A 14192-nucleotide genomic window follows, 5' to 3' on the forward strand; every position below is an offset into this window, starting at 1 on the left:
ACAGTGTATTGAAACCTGGGGGGTATAATTCTGACTTTGTTAACCAATATTCCAAAGCATCTAGGCCAGCCCAATGAGGATGTTGGTATATAATGCAGAAACATCCAAAGTGCACAAATACCACCCTTCCTCAAGCTGCATATCTGTTATTATCTGGAGGAATTCAGTCGTATCTTGTATTCTTGCTCTAACACATTGGAGCAAGGGCTTCAGATGTAATGTGAGAAATTGAGACAATGGTTCTGTAATAAAACCTCTGCCTGAGACTATCGGTTGACCAGGTGGATGGTTTGGGTCCTTATAAATCTAAGGGAGGAAGTAGATGTATTGTGTGGTCCACAACAATTTTTGTAAAAATATATAGCCTTATTTTTAAGTTATTGGACCAGATATTATTATAAGGAAGACAATCATCTCATACATTAAAAACTTCAGTCTATGTTTGTTTTATCAGGTACCCCCTCTGTATGAGTCCTGGGTACAAACATATTAGGTTTCAACATTAATATATACAGGCATCTTAATACAGTACTGTATTATTAATAATTTCATTTATGATGTACTAATGAAACGGGAACTGGCTGGTCATGATATCTAAAGAATTTCTTCAGGTTTACCCATATAATAGATGCAGTTTACAAAGGATATAAGAAATCTCACTGCTGGCCTGAGGGCCCTAAATTTCTAGAGATACTTAGTATTTTAACCTCCTTTGAAAGTGAAAGTCCTGTCCTGGTCATTGTAGGTTTTATAATTGTAACCTAGTTATAACAGTGGCACAATAAATTGTTCTCCCCTTTTTTTCTCCCTTTCTTTAGTATTTCCAAATTCATCCAAACTTTTTCTTCAGGTGAGGTCCCCTCAGCTTTTTGGTACAATTTATTAAACAACATTGAATGGTCACATATATGTTTATTTTTATTGGAACGGAGTACTGTATATTTCTACAGGGACTGTTATTGTTCCTTGAGTGATAGTTGATATATATGACCAGGATGTAAACATAGCACTTGGAATAGGGGTCGATCCTGACTCATTTAATATAGTAGCTATTATTGTTTACATCCAGTTGGACTATACTTCAAACTATTTATGTGTCAAGTTTCATATATATACACCAGGTTAACAGGGGCCTGTGTAGTCCTCACACTTAAAGATACTTTTTTTCTTATTAGATTATTGGTGGGGACCTGGCACTGTTTAGATAATCCAGATTCTATCATCTATTTGTGACCTATTGTTTGTTGTAACAAGATTGATAATTTTATTATGGATCTTACAGAATTACTGAGGGGCCTCTCAGCTGATAAGAATGATCTGGCAGCATTTGGACTTACTAATTTGGGGCAAGATATTAATAAGGAAACCTTTGCAACAATTAACAATTGTGAAACTTCCTTTCATAAACTGAATAAAAGTATGAGGGCATTAAGGGCGAACGTGTGGCATGCTAAACTTTTCAAAGCCTACTTGGCCAAAGATATATCACCTAGGGGACTAACGGTAAAGATACAACCGTTGGTCTCCGAAGCAGATTCCATTCTATTAGAACAATGGGCAGAAGATCAACATAAATCAGCAATGGAATTTGTTAAAATTGTGGCGGCATATCATGAGAGGACCACAGACAAACAAATATTAGAAATTACTGATATGTGTAATGATATCAGTAAATCTGAAGGTCAGGAGGGCTATTCTAATAACCTTCAGAAATTGGGACAGGACCTTCTCAGCTGTGAACAGACACTTAAAGATAAAAAAAAATGGGTAAATTTCAATGTGACTTAAGTGATTATGAAGGGGGCACCCCTTTTCAAGTAACAAACATGTTAGGTTTGAGCCTTGCCACAGGAAGGTCAATAAAAAGAAGAGACCAAGATCTTTGAAAAAATCGAACAATTCAAGTTGTGATGAATAAGGGGAGGATTCCTCCACCAGTTTAGAGTCCGGTTTTCAACATTCTGCCGACTCGCCAGCCTCTAAAAGAAGAAACACTCTGGGCCCTTTAGCCAAAGGTACAAATGGGGTTGGAGGAAACACAGGGGTGGAAAGCATGATAGACCTATTGAAACTAATTGTTCAGAAATAAATAATGTGTTAAACATTTCATCTACAACACTGTCCACAACACAAATTCAAATTCTTAATAAAGGACTTAATTTTATTCCTGGTTTCTTTATTTCTGAAGATTCATTTTCTAATGGTATCTTTGAGTTTTGCAGATTACTTAACTTGAAACTGTTTTTTTCAGACAGAAGGCAATTTAGATAATGATGCTAGATTCAGATATCATAAATCAACATTTATGCCACCCATGCATCCGATTGTATCCATGTTCTAAAATTCCACTCTCAAAGATTTACATTTTAATTTCAAGGATTCACACTTCAAACAGAATAATGTGTCCAGGAAGGAGATGGACACTATTGTGTAAATGGCTAACAACAAGAAACTAGTAATATTAACAGCAGACAAGGGGGGTGCCATTGTAGTACAAGATTGGTCAGCATATAAATTTGAAGCAATGCAACAACTATCAGACAGTAGATACTATACACATATGGTGATTGATCCTACACTAGGATTCAAAAAGAAAATTGATGAATTCTTACAACTAGCAAGGGAGGAAGGCATTATAACACAAGATATTCAACATCATCTTACAGTTACAGATCCCTGTAACCAATACATCTACTTCCTCCCTAAGATTCATAAGGACCCAAACCATCCACCTGGTTGACCGACAGTCTCGGGCAGAGGTTCTATTACAGAACCATTATCTCAATTTCTCACATTACATCTGAAGCCCTTGTTCCAATGTGTTAGAGCAAGAATACAAGATACGACTGAATTCCTCCGGATAATAACAGATATGCAGCTTGAGGAAGGGTGGTATTTGTGCACTTAGGATGTTTCTGCATTATATACCAACATCCCCCATTGGGCTGGCCTAGATGCTTTGGAATATTGGTTAAAGTCAGAATTATATCCCCCAGGTTTCAATACACTGTTACTATGCATGGCGGAACATGTGTTAACCAAAAATGTGATATTCTATGGCAACGAATGTTATTTACAGACCAAAGGCACGGCCATGGGGGCCTCATTTGCTCCTATATACTCAGACCTTTTCATGGCCTACATTGAAGACCAAATCATTTATGACAAAGCTCATAACATCTACATTGATGAAATCGATATATGGAGGAGATAGTTGGATGATTGCTGGATGGTATGGAGATCTGACATTGTATATCTTAAGGAGTTTGCGACTTATTTGAATGAAAACAAACGGGGTATTGAATTCACGATAACTTATGACACTAATCAGATTACCTTTCTAGATGTCTTAGTAACAAGAAATGTAGATCATACATTAAGAACAGAAATCTATCGTAAATATCCCCAATACAACTCCCTACTCCATGCCTCCAGCTTTCATCCCCCCCCCCCCATAATTGCAGAAACATTCCAAAATCACAATTTCTTCACCTGAGGAGGATTTGTTCAGAGGAGAGCACATTTACCACCTATGAGTCAGATTTATCCACAAGGTTTCTTAACCGGGGATATCAAAATGGTGATATCGTTCAAGGAAGACAGTATGCTACTAACACAAACAGGGAGAATCTATTACAATACAAGGAGCATAAACAGAAATCTAACTCACAAATTAGATTGGTTACTACATATGGGAGAAATACAGACACTCATCTACTGTGTGTGGAGACATTGGAATATATTGCTAGCAGATAAACTCAGGGCAATATTGGATGACAGATGTCACTTTTTATATAGACGGGGTCGGAACATGGGTTCCTTTATCAACCACTACAAACATATCAACAAGAATGTGAATTAATCTAAACAAATAACCTTACAAGGGGCCCCTCCATTAGGCTGTTTCCCATGTGGCCACTGCACACATTGCAATAACATGAGCAAAACAAAGGAATTTACTAGTAGGAACACTGGTGAAGTTTTTTCTATTAGATTCTTTGCAAATTGTCAATCAGACTGGGTGATTTATTTGGCATCATGCCATTGTTCAGCATTTTATGTAGGACAGACTTCACGCTGTGTCAAATTTAGGATCTCGGAACATCTTAGTGATATTAGGACTTGTAAACCTACAAATGCACTGTACAAACATACAACTAAACACCCAAATGCCAAATTCAGATTTACTGTGATTGATATTATACAATGGTCTACAGTTAATAAATCTGGTCGGCATGCAATATTAAACAAAATGGAAAATAAATGGATTATTAAATTAGGTGCACTTTTTTCCCCTGGGTTGAATGAATACATATAAAAATAAAAATGAATGTTTAAATGTATGCAATTCTGTTTTTGGACAGCAGGTGGAGGTGGACCTCCCTCTCTCTCTCTCTGTCTGTCTCTCTATATATGTATGTATATATATATATATATGTGTGTGTGTGTTGTGAATTTTGTAACAGTTACAAACACTGAGGAAGGCCTAAGGGCCGAAACCGATATGTTTTTTTTCCTCCTCCTTTCAATAAACAGATTTTGGTCCACTGTTTGCTGGCTCTACCATGTTTTTGTAATTCCTTGATGCCTTTGAGCCATGCAGTAGCTGTACGTGCAGAAGTCTGATTGCACTTACCGTGTACTGATCTGCACTCATCCATTAATTCAGTATCCTTCTCAAAGAAGTCATCTGGGTTAAGTAGGTAAGATCTGCTCTTGATTAATCCAAACTGGCTTGGTTCAAGAGTTTGTAGGGTACCTATGTCCTTAATTCCACAATGATCCTTACAGATGAGGCTGGTCAAGCTTAGAGGTCTATAATTACCTGTCCACTGCTGCCCTAACTTTGTGCGAGAAAATGACTGCTACTATTCTAGATTCATCTGGGATGAAGCCCGTTTGGAAACAGATACTGAGCAACCTGTGTTGGGTGGCACAGTGATGCAGCAGATAGCATTGTTACCTCACATCAAGAGGTTCTCCAGTTAGATTCTTGGTTGGGGTGCCTTCCATGTGGAGTCTGCATGTCCTCCCTGGTGTGGATTTCCTCTGGGTGCTATGATTTCCTCCCACATTCCAAAGGCATGCAGTAGGTGGATTAGACACTCTAAAGTAGCCACTGTGTGTGTGTAGCATGAGACAACAGCCACTGCAGGACCAGCCACCCAGAGATGTGAACCTTGGCTCGAGAATATTGTCACAGTTGTAGTAACACCCCAACCCCTGTGTGTAAAAATGGGAAAGGGGGTGTGGATGGCCAGCTGGATCAAATAACCTCTTTAGAGGGCTTGACAGGTTATGCTTCAGGCTGAGCAGCAGGCATCATCCCCTGTATGTTATTAGGCCATTAGAAGTAGTACCCTTGACCTTGGAAAGCTTCTTGAGGAAGATTTCTTGGGAGATTTGAGGGGCTGTAGATGCAGCTATGTCATTTCCAAATATAGGATGAGAGAGGGGGTGAGGTTTGAACTAAATCTGTCCACTAATATGTTGGCTATACCCTCTAGGTCTATACATGTGATATCAAAGCTGCAGCGAGTTAGACCTTCTGCCATTGCTCTGCTATTTTCCAAAAAAAACGCTTTCAGACTACAAATGAAAAATTTTCAACTAGCAAAACAAAGCCACTGGACCAGAGACAGAATTTAGTTGAAAGCTCAACTAAATTCTGCCTCTGATTCAGTGGCTTTGTTTTGCTAGTTGTTGTTCCACAGTTTGAATTTTTTAGTTTATTTTCAACTGTTTTCTGTGCTTCTGATTAACTAAAACAATATTTGCCACATATCTGTCTAAACTACGCAACAATTTTAGTCTTTCTGAATTGAATCTTACCTCTGTCCAGATATCCGTCTCCTTTTTGTAGATTTGCTTTTTCTGTTCATTTTATTTGTTGCTGCACTTGAAAAACACTAGCATAGACTAGATTCAAGGTCTGCTGAATCTAGTACTGCTTGTGACCCTTTGGAGCAGGTCGTACAGTCAGTCTTTTGTCTAGAGGCCCAGCTGTGCTTCATGTGAGGGGGTTTCAGTTTGGTCTGATCTTGCTAGATTTACTGATACACGGCTCTGTTTAGGGCGTTTTTGATTGGATAATTTGAACTTTGTCTGGTTGTTGTTTCTCTGTCTTAAATAGCCAGTGTTTGAACCAGTTTGTGTTTGTTTGCCCTTGCTCCGTTTATTTTCAACTGTTTTCTGCACTTTTGATTAACTAAAACAATATTCGCTGATCTGTTTAAACTGTGTAACTGTATTTTAGGCTTAGTGAACTGAATCCTTACCTCTGTTCTGATCTTGTCTCCCCACCAGACCAACTGTTGTTTTGGTCTTGAAGTTTGGTGGCTTTTGAGTTGCATGCCTCTACTATAAATTTGATATTGGACACTCCCCCAGTACTGTTGTATCAACTCATTCTACGGAGTACAGTGAGATCAGTTGTAAAGGCCCACCCCTTTAAACCTTGAATTATCTTCTGTTTCCTTTCTTTCTACTTAAAGAATGTGCCTTTTCCAACTTTATTTTGCTGCTTGTGCTTAGGTGTTCAATTGCGTTGATTCTGCTACATTTGTTACTGCTTGTTGGTAGCCTGATTATCTACCCTGTGCCGATTTCAAAGCTGGTGAGAAACTCTAGAAAACTAAGTGAATTTTTTCAATTTATTTTGACTTGTACTGCACTTTTATTTGATTAACTGTGCTATTTAACTTACATTACATCTGCATTTTATTTTTTCACTGTTTTACTGTGAACTGTTCTGCTGTTATATTTAAGTGTGTATCTGTTCTCCTGTGTTAAATCTATCTAAACAAAGTTAAATATCTTTAGCATAGTCTGGTTACAGGTTTTGCTGTATCCAGATCGGTTTGTGTGATTCCTGTGTTTCCTGCTATGCCATCTTGTGTTAGCTGGGGCCTACAATCACTTACTGGGAGTAAATTAACTGTTGGAACTGATCTGGCATAGGGTGTTCAGCTAGCAGCTCAGGGACAAGGATGGATTGGTCAATTCCAGTGTTTCTATTTTACTTTAATTTTTGTGGTATTTAAACCCAGTGTTTGTGCATCGCACACTGCTGCAGTGCTGTTTTAACCCTTTGCAAGGTATCTCATCTGCATTTTTTCCTTTCCAGCACTCCTGTGTAAGGCCCTTCCTTGCAGCTACTGTACTGATTTTATCCAGCCATACTCACATCTACAAGTACTCTCCTCAGACAGTGCCCACATTACTATCCCTGACCCCTCTTCCAGATGTCCTGACAGCCATGGACAGAATTTCCTATGGTTTCTCCTGCTACTCTGGTTGATATGGGCATCCTGAGACAGTGTAGCAACTGCCAAATGTACACAGACAACCCTCTTCTACTACCACCTAAGAACACAATATGTGACAGATGCAATTACATTATGAATCTAGAAGCCTTGCTTCAGAGGTAAAAAACACAAATCACAACCCACAGGACCAGGCACCACAGACAGTACACACATCTGTCTCTCACTGCCTTTAAGGCCCAGCCACAAACCCAACATACTAGTCATAGGAGACTATCGTGAGACATCCAGATGTGCCCCTCACCAGGCTAGACAAGGGGAAAAAGTCACTGTACGTTGCTTGTTAGGTGCTAGAATCTGCCATAGCACGCACTCAAGTCTCTCAACAACAGGCACTGTTATAACTTTGTCATAGTCCATGTTGGTGTGAATGACTTGAGACCTACCTCTCTGGACTATATGAAGAGACACATGATTGAGCTCACCATGAAGATTCAACCCTCTACCCTGATCATGGATGACAAACTACCCAACCATAGAGTGGAAAAGCTATTCTAGCCCAAACACAAATACTCAGAGATTCCTTGACTTCATCAGTGCCAATGTATTGGATCAGCTGGTCGACATCCACACAAGAGGTGAAAATATCCTAGACCTGGTACTAACCAACAAGAGTAGCCACTGTAGCACCCATCCTTGGTAAGATCCAACCATAAAGCAATAGCTTTCGAAATCACCATCTCCCCTGACCCCCCCCCCCCCCCCCAATCAGGGTCAAACAAAAAAAAAACTTTTCCAAAGCTGACTATAACCTCCTGAAAGCAAGTATAAGCAGCTTCACAGGCACTAGCACTAATGTCCAAGCCTACACCAAAAAAGTATATGAGAATCTACATAGCTGCATGGACTCAGCAATACCTGACAGGAGCAAATCATCTTCAAGACTAAGCCTGTCTGGTGGACAGCAGTAATAAACTATTATAAAAATAAAAAAAAAATTGCTGTCCAGGACCATGAAGGAGCAGGTGCCAAGTTGGAAGCAATCTCTACGTTGAACAAGCAAATAAGGTCACTGGTGAAATTCTCCAAGGCTAACTTTAATTGGCCATATCCACCAAGGACAATCAAGGCCTTCTTCACATGCATCTGCAATCTCAAAGGCAACACCAAAGCTGCTCTGAATTGGTGGTCAAGAACACCACATACACAAATGCCACAGATGCCACAGATATAGCCAACCTGCTGGCAGAGAGGTTCGGCGAAAACTTCACCCAGTCCCCACCATCAGTAAACCAGGACATCCACAGCACCTGCCCCCTCCCCTCATCACCTGGGAGTAGGTCTTTAATGCCTTCTCAAAGGCAAAAAATACAGCCTCCATGGGACCAGACAATATCCCAGGCTGCATCCTACACGAACTCAGGCTTGAGCTCTCCGTACCATTAGGCAACCTATTCAACCAAAGCCTGAGCAGTGGCTTTATCCCAGCTGAATGGAGGACAGCCACTGTCATCCCTCTACACAAATATGGAGCTTCCACGGACCCAGGCAATTACTGGCCCATCAGCCTGATCTGCAAGACCATGGAATGCATTATGATGGACCTTACAAACAAGGACATTGGCAACCTCCAAAATGCTTGATCCCACACAGTTTGGTTTTGTCAAAGGGAGAGCATGCCTGTTAAAACTAGATCAACTTCTTCCTTTGCCAGCCCAGCTGTTTCAGCAATACTGGAAGAGGTGAAAAAAAAATCACACAAGTTTAAAGGGACAGTAAAGGTAGCTTCTTGGTATTACTCTACGGTGTAAGCAGGCTTCTAAATGAAACCTCTGCCATTGCAGTTTAATTTTATGCACCTTATCTTCCATCAGAAGAAAGTCACCCTTTTGGTACGCATCTCATAAGACATCTACAACTGGAAAGGCTGCAAAATTACCTCACAAAGAGGATTACCGGCCTCAAACAGATGCCCTATGCAGACCATCTCAAAAAACTCCAGCTTTACTCCATTGCATATCACCTACTCAGAGGCAATATCTGCCTAACATACAAAGCTATGTCAAACCCAGAGCCGTTGGACATGCTCCATTTAAAGAAATCCCAATCCTCTGAACTACATGCTCTAGGAACCTAAACCTTGTCAACACAATAAACAGAACATGCTGGAGAGATAGATTCCTGTCCCAGAGACTTCCATACTCTGGAACAAACTACCTAGATATATATCAAACAAAGCTCCTCATTAGCACTCGAGAAAAATCTTGATGATTGGATGGGAAATGGGAAATTCACCCCGGAGATCACTTCTGTGGCTCTGCTCGACAGGGGCACAGGAAAATATTTTTCTTGGGTGGCGAAAGCCAGGGTACCTTTTTGGCTAGGCTTATATAGGCCCTAGGGCCAATAGCCTACCTATGGAGCATTATTGGCAGAGAAATAACAAGAGGCTTAATGTTCTCTATATGCCTACTTACTGGTAACAGTATCTGGAGCTTTTAAGATGTTGGCAAGCTCTAAACTGGAGTTGAGCTTTAATTACATATGGGTGTTCACAGATTTCTTTAAACCAATTGAGATAAAATTAACCTCTGAAGCTACTTTAACATTAAAAGAACTGAAGCACAATTATGCACTTGGTTTGCATGGTTCTAGACTAGAGCTGCTAGCTAGAATAAGTGCTTATGATGTGAAGGTGCGCAGTTAAAAATGAAGACAAGTCAAATACAACTATAATGACTTCAGAAAAGGTCATATTTTTGTTTGGCCATGGTCTGCATCTAATTAATTGCTCAACAGAGAACTGGTTCTGAAACTGCGGGCTCCCATTTTTGAGTAACCTGATGCATCTTTGAAAAAACAGAGCTGCCGAGAATCACAGAAACTGTTAGGAGCTTTGTTGGCACTGAAACAGGGGTAAAGGGCAAAGAACCAACCTCTACTGTCCCTTTAAACTCATGTGATTTTTCCACCTCTTCTGGTATCACTGAAACAGCCAGGTTGGCAAAGGAATCCAAAGGAATTATCGGTCGCATAACAGAGGAAGAAGGAAGAGACGTCCATCACTGGGTCAGGACCATGAACAGATTATAGGGAAGAAAAGGAGACTATAAACAACTTGGTTTATAGTATCTCATCATTCAGTTTAACAGAATTGCAGCTGCAACCTTTAAACAAAAGGTTTGTTGTTTATTCCAGCTGATGTATAATGATGTAATTTTGGGTCTTTGTTTGCAAGGGGTGTTACCTGAAAGTCTGTCTTCTGATCATGGACAATGTAATAAATTTAGAAAACAAAAAGTGTCTTTACTCCACCAGTGCAACCATTGATGGAAGTGGTTTTCTGTGAGATACAGCAGGTGGTACAATGTAATCAGAATAAAGGTAAAAAGTTTTATAATTTGTCTGTTGCTGAACGCAATGCCTTTGATGAATTACAAAGTAGTAAGAATATTTAGATACATCCAGCCAATAAAAGGGGGCTCTATTGTATTTATGGACAAATTATTTTATTTGGAAAGTAAGCAGCAACATCTAATCAGACACACTGACTTATAGTAAAAAGACTTTAAATGATGTTAAAATATTGGTTAAAGAGGTACAGGAAGAATTGTATGATTTGTTAATGACAGGCCTTATAATTTATTTTTAAAGTTGAAGAACCATTTTTTTCCGATTCTGCATGGTCTCCTTAAGATTCACAAGCATCTTACTAACCCACAGATGAGACCTATAGTGTCCGGACAGGGATGGGTGATGGAGCATTATCTATTTATGTAGAAGACAGACTAAGACTTCTTTATGGGAAGGCTCCACCATTACAGAAGATTTCTTAGAAAGCCTTCATAATTGGATTATTCAGTTTAAAGATTTATTGGGCTTTATTCTTCTAACTATGGATTGTTTGCACTTTATTTAAAGTGATGCCCAATGAGTAATGGGTAGAAGCGATTAGATGACTTTTTACTGAGAATAGTGAGTATTATTGAATTTGTCATGTTGAAGAGTTCTACCTTCAAAACAATGGTGTAGCTATGGGCACAGCATGTAACAATAGCTACGCCAATATGGGGAAGGCTTTTTGGGAATCCCAGAGTATTTTATGTAATAATGTATTTAATGAAAAAATGTTATATTATAGGAGATTTGCTAACAACATGCTCCTGCTATATAGTGTGGTACACTTGATCTACAGATATTTTTAGATGGAATTAATAGAAGTACCATTTTTTTAAATTTACGGTTAGTACCTCTTATGATAGTATTGATTTTTTAGATGTGAGGATCCCAAAAGATGAAATAGGGTTTTTAAAAAGGGTAACTTTAGAAACGCACGTTGGAAAAACAAAATTTCACATCAGACAAGTATGCACCCTAACTATATTATAGAATTGTATTGAAAGGGCAATTCTTGTGAGCTTTTGGGTTGCATACAAATGAATTAAGAGTCAAAAGATGTGTTTAGTTCCGTGAGTGATGAGTTTAGAGATAGAGGGCATAGAAGTAATGAAGTGAAAGAATCGGTGAACCAGGTTAAGGTAATGAGAAATAATAAAAGGAAACCTTATTTTTCTAGTACAAGTAAACAGAATGAAGGGATCAAGAATAACTATAAAGAAGTGAATGATGAATGACAAAATTTTAACTTATTCTAGTAATATTAACACAGTATGTGATATTATTAGAAGAAACTGGCCCATCCTGTTAGCAGATGAGGGGCTAAAGAAAGTGGTAGGGGACACTCCCCGTTTTTTTATTTTAAAAATGGACCATCACTAAAAGACAATTGTGTTATATGAAAAATGGGAGGAATTTGAACCAATAGGTCATGCAAAGCTTGAACATCAATAACTACTAATAATTATTTCATTCATCATATGACAAAAATAAAGTATACGCCAAAGATTTATGCGGATTGTAAGAGTAGAAAAGTTTAGCTATGAGTAAGGACTACCCAAGTTATTCTGTGCAAAAAAACCCCAACTATAGCTTGAGAAAGAATATTAGAACACGTGGGTGATATAAGGAGGGATGTGGCATCTAGCATATTAAATAAACATGTTAGAAATAAGGGACACAGTTTTGAATTTATGGTCCTGCAAATAAGTTATGTGAGCTTCAGAGGAGGGAGTATAACGGATAGGATGGAAAAGGAGTTAAAATGGATCACTTTACTGCAATGCAGATGGAAGCTTTGGCCTCAAATGGGAATATATCCTTGAAACCAGCACTTAAATCAGGAAGCTACATCATTAACACAAATTACCATGGCGACTAATTGAATTTTTATTAATAGAATGTAACTAGTGTCTTTGTTTAATGTGTGTGCTTTTATAAGTTTTTAGGGTCTGAAGCAGTGTAGTTGGCTTTTTAGGTAAGTGCTTTCATGCTAAGGTGGTTCGTCATTGTGCTTCTTGGACTTGAAGTCAACAACCAACCTTTAGTTACAGTGTGTTTTTAGATTTGATTTTTAAATTTAGCTTTTCACAATGCACTTGCTCCATTCAGCTACTTCGGTAAGTTCTCAAAGATATTGTACATTAAAAAAGATCATACGGCATTACTGCAGGGGGAGTGTCTCATACATGTAGCATTAAGAACAAACAAAGCTCTTTTTGGATTGTCTGAATTACTTCAGATAGACCTCTTTACAGACTCCACAACTTGTTTGCTTGGGTGACTGCACCGGGGGAAAACTTATTTTTTTTATGGTAAAAAACTTGGTCTGAAGATAATATTTTTGCAAACAAGCTGGGTACAACACAAAGGAGAAGCTGCAAAAAGTCCCAAGTGGCACCTCAACAAAACAAAACAAAACTGCAGCAATGGAGAAAATTCCTACAGAATGTGCTTTTGGAGCAGGACTATACCAAAAAAAGAAATGCAATTGGAAAGCAAACAAAGACACTAATTCTTTCCCTTCATTAAAGGCAACAAATATGGCCATCTATGCAAACATCTCCATTCTGTCAAAGTACCTGATCAATCGATGCTCATACAAGGGAAGAGACACTCTCCTGGATTAAGAGAAGGTAAGCAAAGAACCGACAAATTATTAGGAATTATGGAAGGACAAGTGCTGAGGGAGACCCTCTCTTCATGCAATGAGTCAAGGATGATCAATAACCACGGCCTGTAACTCAACTCAAATCCTTTTGCCAGATGAAAGCGTTACCAGAACAGTCTTCCAAGAGACCAAGGTCACAAGTACACTGAAGATGGGTTCAGGATACAACTTTTCCAAAGGAAGTACCCTAAGAAGGCACTAAGTTCTCTAATAAGAGGTCTAGGAAAGAACATTTACAAAAATACTTACATAAAGGGCATGGAAACCTACTAGTGAAAATTGGAAATCTGGAGTAAATGAACTTCTGACAAAACAGTAATTGACGTCACAGTCAAAAAAGTTCAGAAATATGAACAAACTTTGGTTAAATCAAGCTCACAAACTTTGGTTAAATCAAGCTCACAAACTGACTACAGTCCAGAGTCCCACATCTCTCTCTCTCCTGGGTGGAAAGTCTTCGGGATGATACAATACACACCTTTGGAATTTCAGCAGACAAGCTGTCAGCCTGAGAGCATGGAAGACAGGAAGAGGTAGCTGCCATCTGTTCAGCAAGCCCAACTACAAGTAGGAGCAGAATCAACTATGGAAAAGGGAACAATGTCTATTTTGGCCAAAATATAGCAATCGGAATTAATGGGGGCTTGTGAAGCCTCTTCTGAATTTCAAAGAAGACTGGGGAGAAGCATGCAAAGAACCTGAAGACCAGAATTTAAGGCATCCCAATTTTTTCCACTTTGCAAAAACCCTTCCTTCCCACCCATTTCTCATAAATCCAGCACTGCTTCAGGATGGGGAAATAAATAAATAAATAAAAAATAAGGTCAGGCAGGACTGTCCTGTCCCATCCTATCTGCAGA

Source organism: Protopterus annectens, chromosome 1.part0 (genome assembly GCF_019279795.1).
Source record: "Protopterus annectens isolate FY-2018-M chromosome 1.part0, PAN1.0, whole genome shotgun sequence".
Classification (NCBI taxonomy): Eukaryota; Metazoa; Chordata; order Ceratodontiformes; family Protopteridae; genus Protopterus; species Protopterus annectens.